Here is a 6,311-nt window from a genome sequence, read left to right as displayed (position 1 = left end):
ATTGGGTACCAGAAGCTGATTTAAAGCACAGGTTACAAACCATAGTTAATAGTTCCGCAATTTCTCATTTGAGTTCTTTCACATCCATAGAGGAGTGTAGGAATAACCGTTGTCTTATAGACCTGGGTCCTGTCACGGGCCGTGAAAATGCTTCGGAGCAATTTCCCAAAGGAAGCTCTTGCACACTGGGTCCTGTGCTGGATCTCACTGTCGGTGTTTTGCGAGAGTTGGCTACCGAGGTAGCAGAAGTGCTCGGCTGTCTCCGAAGTCTGACCCTCGATGGTGATTTGTGGTGGCAGCACAGATACTAAAATTGGAACCTGCAGAGAAGATTAGCACGGCCCCTGCACAAGGATGACACGCAAATGCATGAGGCCTTCCATATTTTTGATGTTTGTGCCATCCTCGTGCACGCTGAAAATGGCCTTGAGTCCACACTGGATTCTTTTGCACAGGTTTTTACAGAAGCCTAGGACTCTCACTCAATACTGACACACCTAACGTGCTCCATCAGCCTGCTTCAGTCCTGGCTCTGCAGCTCTATTGTCTTGTGGGTTGGAACATTTGTGTTTTTACGTCTCGTGGTAATAAAACCAATGACAGCTTCGCCCTCGGCTGTGCACGCCGGGGTCCCCAACCCACTATTGGACTTCAATCTCTTGTGCCTCCTTCTGGGCCTAGCAGCTTGGCCAGCTCTCAGGAACTGTGATCAGTGACTCACTGGAAATCAGTGTAATCAGTACTCACTGAGCGCATCAGATACCTGCTGGCAGGTAGAGGGAGAGCACCCTGCTCAGGGGCCGGAGGGGATGCCAGCTTTGGGGCTGCTCCTGAAAGGGGCCGTTTGTGTTGCTCAGGATGGACATGGCAGGCCCCGCTCAGCGGCAACCCGTTACCACTGGTGTTTAGGGCTGGGTGACGGCAGCACCTCGCTGGGCTGGGGAGGAGGCGAAAGGGAACAAGTGCAGGAGCGTTTCTGTACAAGTCACGAAGCCTTGCTGGGGGCAGCAGGGGGCCAGAGGGACCTCGCCGTGGCTGAGGAGGGAACTTCTTGGTGAGCTCTGGCAGGTTGCCCCAAGCCTGGGTGGGGTGCTGCTTGGGAGAAGGGACAAGGCCTGGCCTTCCTCCTGCCCCACTCCGTGAATGATGCGACCCACAGGTGGGCTGCTGCCCCGTTGCCCTGCTTTGTTCTGGGTGCCTGGGAAAGAGTAGGATGACAGACGTCCTGTTTTTAAAGGGACAGTCCCGTATTTAAGCCCTCCTGAAGGTGTCCCGATTTTTTCTTAAAAATGGGCAAATTGTCCCGTATTTTCTGTCTCCCTCCCATCAGTACTGGCGGGTCCTGCTGCTGGCCAGATCGCTGCTCACCAGCTGCCTGCCCACCAGTGGTGAGTGGGGGGTCCAGTGGCCGCTGATGGGGGTGGGTGTGCAAGGCTGGTGGCAGGGCAAAGATGCAGTGCATGGGGCTGGCCGCTCCCCCTGCCGGTCCGTCAGCGCAGCCCCCGCATTCGGCAGAGGGAATATGGTCACCCTTGGAAAGAGGCTAAAAGTGTCTGGCAAATTTAGTCCTGGATGATGGTGAGGCTGGATTGCCGGCACCATGCCGCACGGGGCCCACTACTGCCCGACCGGTGAGAGCGGGGTGCCTGAGACGGGCTGAGCGTCCCAAGGGGGCGGCTCTGCGCCCCAGGTGCTGCTGCTCTAAGTCAGATGGAATGAAGGGGCCCAGCGTCAAAGGGATTAATGGGACCCTGACACGGTCCAATGCTACACAAGAGTCGGGGTTTGGTGTCCAGAGACCTCCGCCTGCTCTGGCCCAAGGCAGAGACCCGAAGAAATGCACCCTCGAGTTTGGAGATTTACAGGTAGGGCATGCAAGGGAAAAGAGCTAACCCAAGTGACAGGGCACGTAATGGAAACGGAATGATTATAAAACAACGGAACCAAACCCCTGGGAGGAGCCCAGTCAGTCTGGTTTTGTGGGCCACCTTTCCTGGTGGGCTGGAAGTGTTAGTTTGGTTGCTCGGCTCTGAGCTGCGGAGGATGGACACTTGCACTGCTGTTGACAGAAGAGACCCGCATAAAGGAGGGGAAATGCGGCTTGTGTTGTTCTCAGGATTGCAGGCAGCAGGTCAGGCACAGATGGATGCTCTGGGTTGGCTGGCTCGTCGCGACAACAGTTGCCCCAGGTGCCAGTTCATGTCACGGGTTGGGGTCTGGGGCAGCGTCTGGCTGATCGCATCCCTCTCCTGCATGCTCTCAGGCGGGACACAGCTGGAAGGGCTGGCTCATTGCGCTGCGGCCGTGTGGCACAGCTGCCCTCAGGCGCCAAGGGAAAGTGGAGAGCGACAGAGACAGGACAGTAGGGACAAGGGGGGCAGAAAGGGACACACCAGGGCAGGGGAGCCGGATCCCCCGTGTTTGCTGGCGCGGCAAGACGGGTCAGGTGGCCCTGCTGCTGTGCTGAGGTCTGGACTGCTCTGAGGCCGTGACGTTCGGGAGGGCTCCTGGGCAAAGGCCAAAATCCCTGGAGTGGTGCACAGGCCTGATGGCCTCACGGGTTAGACTAACTCGTCTGGCTGACTCGTCGCTTGTGCCCTTTGCCAGGCACCGATAGGGGGTGGCACCATCTTACATCCTTCCCCAGCTTTCCCCCAGTGAGGTGCACACCGCGGTGTAAGGATAAGGCCTTCGTCTGCAGCCAGATTAAAAGAGCAGCCACGCAGCAGCCATTAGCTGAGAAGCAGGAAGTCACATCCTCACGTTCCATCTACATTACATTAAAACAATGTCAGATCCAGCTGGTAAGAAGGAGACCCCGTCCTAATGGCCCCACTATCACCAGATAAAGAAACAGATCTTAAGATGGTTAAAGAAAACTTAGTTTGATACCATCCTGTCTGTCAAGAAATCACTTCTCAACAGTTGTGCTTGTGAAATCCTCCTTTCTTTATTGTTCTGTCATTATGGTCCCCACTTCTCTAGTGTTTATCTGTATGGTCTCTGTCTGGTTCTTTAATTGTTTCTATCTGTTACTTAATAAATTTTGCAAGATGTAAATTAATTAAAGTGTTGGGGTAGGATTGGTTAGAGAATTTTTTTACAATGTTAGGATTGGTTCGTAAAATTTTAGTATAATGATTGGTTAAGGTATAGCTAAAAAGGACTCCAATTTTCCTATATAAACTGGGGTCCAAAAGGAAGTTCTTTGGGAACCAACTCCAGGACACAGCCCCAAAGGTCAGAGCTGTCAGACCTCAACACTCTGCCAGTGACACTGTGCAGAAACTGGAGTCCTCAGGTGGACTGATCCCGACTGGCCATCAAGAAAAGTTCATCTGTCTTATTGGGCGTGGTGAGCACTGTGTGTGTAGCGTGTGCAGTCTGAAGGGAGCTGTAGCTCACGAAAGCTCATGCTCAAATAAATGGGTTAGTCTCTAAGGTGCCACAAGTACTCCTTTTCTTTTTGCGAATACAGACTAACATGGCTGCTACTCTGAAACCTGTCTGTTTTTGGTGATTGTTAATAAATAGGGGTTATGTCGGATATTACTGTGTAAGGCTCTTTCACTGGTGAAAGGTCCTGCGAACCTGCAGAGGTAGTATACACCCGGAGCCCTACGTATTGGGTACGGGTGGCCCTGAGCCCTACAGATTGGGTAAGGGTAGGTGCTTTTCGCCTGGAGCCCTATGGACTGGGAAAAGGTGGGGTGCCCTCATGTGCGCAGGTAACAGCGGGTAGGCCTGCCAGCCCCCAGCTGTGACAACAGGGGCCGGCAGGTCCCAACCAGAGCCCGGAAGGCTCAGCAGCAGGGAATCATCGGGGCATGCGCTGTGGGATGCACCACTTGAGCCACCAGAGGGCACTCTCGCCCCACACCACGCACCCCATGCCTGGAGCCCAGTGACTGGCACAGCCCCATGCCCAGGGCCTTCCTGCAGGAGGGGGGCGAGGGGCAGCGGTGTTCCAGGCTGCTCTCCAGAGAAGCAAAACCCAACTCCCTGCTGCAAACCCAGAGGCGGGAGGCAGGGCCCGTGGGGCCAGCAGTGATTACACACCCCAACCCCACATGAGCATCTCGGCCACCTGCCAATGTCAGTCCCCCCGCTGCCCCTCCCCCCAGACACCCCATCAACCCCGATGCCCCCTCCCTGACCCTCTACTGCTACGCACCCCCAGAACCCCATCGTCCCAGCTGCTCCCTCCCCCACAGACACCCCTGCCCCTTCCCTCCACTGACTCTCCATCACCCCTGCCCCCATGAGGCCCTGGCCCGAGCCCCTCACACAAGGCCTTCCCTGTGCTTAGGGTTGCCAGGCGTCCAGTTTTCGACTGGAATGCCCAGTCAAAAAGGGACCCTGGCAGCTCCGGTCAGCACCCCTGACAGGGCCATTAAAAGTCCAGTTGTTGCAGGGCTGGCAGGCTCCCTGCCCGGCTCCGCATGGCTCCCGGAAGCGGCTGGCACATCTCTCTGGCTCCTAGACATAGGGGGTTCTACGCAGTCTTCCCGCCCCCAGCACCCGTTCCGCAGCTCCCATTGGCCAGGAATGGCAGCCAATGGGACCTGTGGGGGAGGCGCCTGTTGGCGCGGGCAGCGCACAGAGCCCCCTGGCCGCCCCTGTGCCTAGGAGCCAGAGAGACTCCTGCTTCTGCTGGTTGCTGCTTTGCTTCTGCTGGTTGCTTCCGGGAGCTGCCTGAGGTCAGCACCATCCGGAGCGCACACCCCTCCCCATGCCCCAACCCCCTGCCCTAGACCTGAGCCATCTCCCGCACCCCCGAACCCCTCATTTCTGGTCCCATCCTGGAGCCCTCACCCCAACTTCCTGTCCCAGCCCAGAGCCCCCTCCTGCACATCAAACCCCTCATCCCCAGCCCCACCCCAGAGTCAGCACCCCCAGCCGGAGCCCTCCCCCCACAACACATCCCAGCCCACTGCCTCAGCCCGGTGAAAATGAGCGAGTGAGGGTGGGGGAGAGCAAGCGACAGAGGGAGGGGGAGATGGAATGAGGGGGCGGGGCCTCGTAGAAGGGGCAGGGCAGGACAGGGCCTCAGGCAGGGGGCAGGGCAAGGGTGTTTGGTTTTCTGCAATCAGAAAGTTGGCAACCCTACAGCCGTGCCCCTGGCTGCAAGGCACTAGGGCCTTACCGCAGCCTCCTGCCTGCAGGCTCCAGAGGCTTTCATAATTAATGATGCCTCGAATTAATTAATCCCTGACTCAATCAGTGCCCCATTAATGGGGCACGCTGGAGTGGGGTGCAGCGTGGTGGGCTGCCAGCTCGCGGTGGGGCACTGTCCTGCCACCCCGACATGGCCGTGGCCTGGCCCTGCCTGACGCCAGGGCCCCAACGCTGCTGCAGCCTGTGCCCCGTGGCGGGGGGTGGGGGCTGCTCTGCTCGCACACGGGTGGGGGCCTCGCCTCCTCTTGGCCGGTGGGCCCTGGGCACGCCTGGCCCAGCCACGGGGGTTCCGGTGTCTCGTCGGCTCCTCCAGTCCCGGTGCAGCAGGCTCTGGGGCTGGGCTGTGAACACCTTGCAGCTCCCCCTGTACAGGACGGGGCCCTGCGAACCGGTACCTCGGCTAGGGGGAGCAGCTCTGGGCCCCGTCTCTGGTAACCACCCCCCCACACACACACACGGGCAGAGGCTGAACTGTGCCATCCGGGCCCCTGCTCGCTGGGCAGTCACATTTGGCTGGGGGCAGTTCATGGCAGCAGCCTGGTAACGAGCAAGGGCTAGCCAGGGCCCTTCCTGGCACCTTAGCCGGGTGAGCAGATAGCACGTGTGAAAAATCGGAACGGGGCGGGGGGTAATAGGCGCCTATATAAGAAAAAGCCCCAAATATCAGGACTGTCCCTATAAAATCGGGAAATCTGGTCACCCTGTACCTTAGCCTCCAGCACATGCTGCCCCAGAGATCAGGGGTAGCTGGGAAATTTAAAAATCAGAGTTTGAATAACGACAGCAGCTCCTCGCGCGCTCTCTGAAGAGGGGTTTGTGTGCACATCTGTGTGCGTGTGTGCGTGTGTGTGCACACGCACACCTCCCCAGCCCGCTCACTGCATCTGCTCCTCAGCCCCACACTGTGGCAGGGAGCGGAGAGTCTCCCTTGGCTCCAGCGGCCGGGGCAGGAGGCTCCGGGTTCTAGCCTGACGGCAGGCTTGGTGCAGCTCACTGATACCCACCCTGTCCCTGGCCGCGGCTGTTCTGGCGGCTGAATGGTGCAGGAATGACGAGACGGCGCCAGGAATCGCTGGGTGGGAGCCATGGACGCAGGTCAGGCTGGGTGGGTGTGGAGTCCAGGCTCCTTTCAG

The 6,311-nt window shown here is 58.2% G+C and overlaps 1 non-coding gene across 1 annotated transcript; it reads left to right on the top strand.

Annotated features, from left to right (window-relative positions):
• The first annotated feature begins 282 nt into the window (after window positions 1-282).
• On the top strand, window positions 283-389 carry LOC142073148 (U6 spliceosomal RNA). The gene has a single exon (XR_012669821.1). It is a non-coding gene; the product is annotated as a U6 spliceosomal RNA (small nuclear RNA).
• The last annotated feature ends 5,922 nt before the right edge of the window (window positions 390-6,311 follow it).

The sequence above is a fragment of the Caretta caretta genome, chromosome 8 (genome assembly GCF_965140235.1).
Source record: "Caretta caretta isolate rCarCar2 chromosome 8, rCarCar1.hap1, whole genome shotgun sequence".
NCBI lineage: Eukaryota > Metazoa > Chordata > Testudines > Cheloniidae > Caretta > Caretta caretta.
This window is presented reverse-complemented; position numbering and strand designations above follow the sequence as displayed.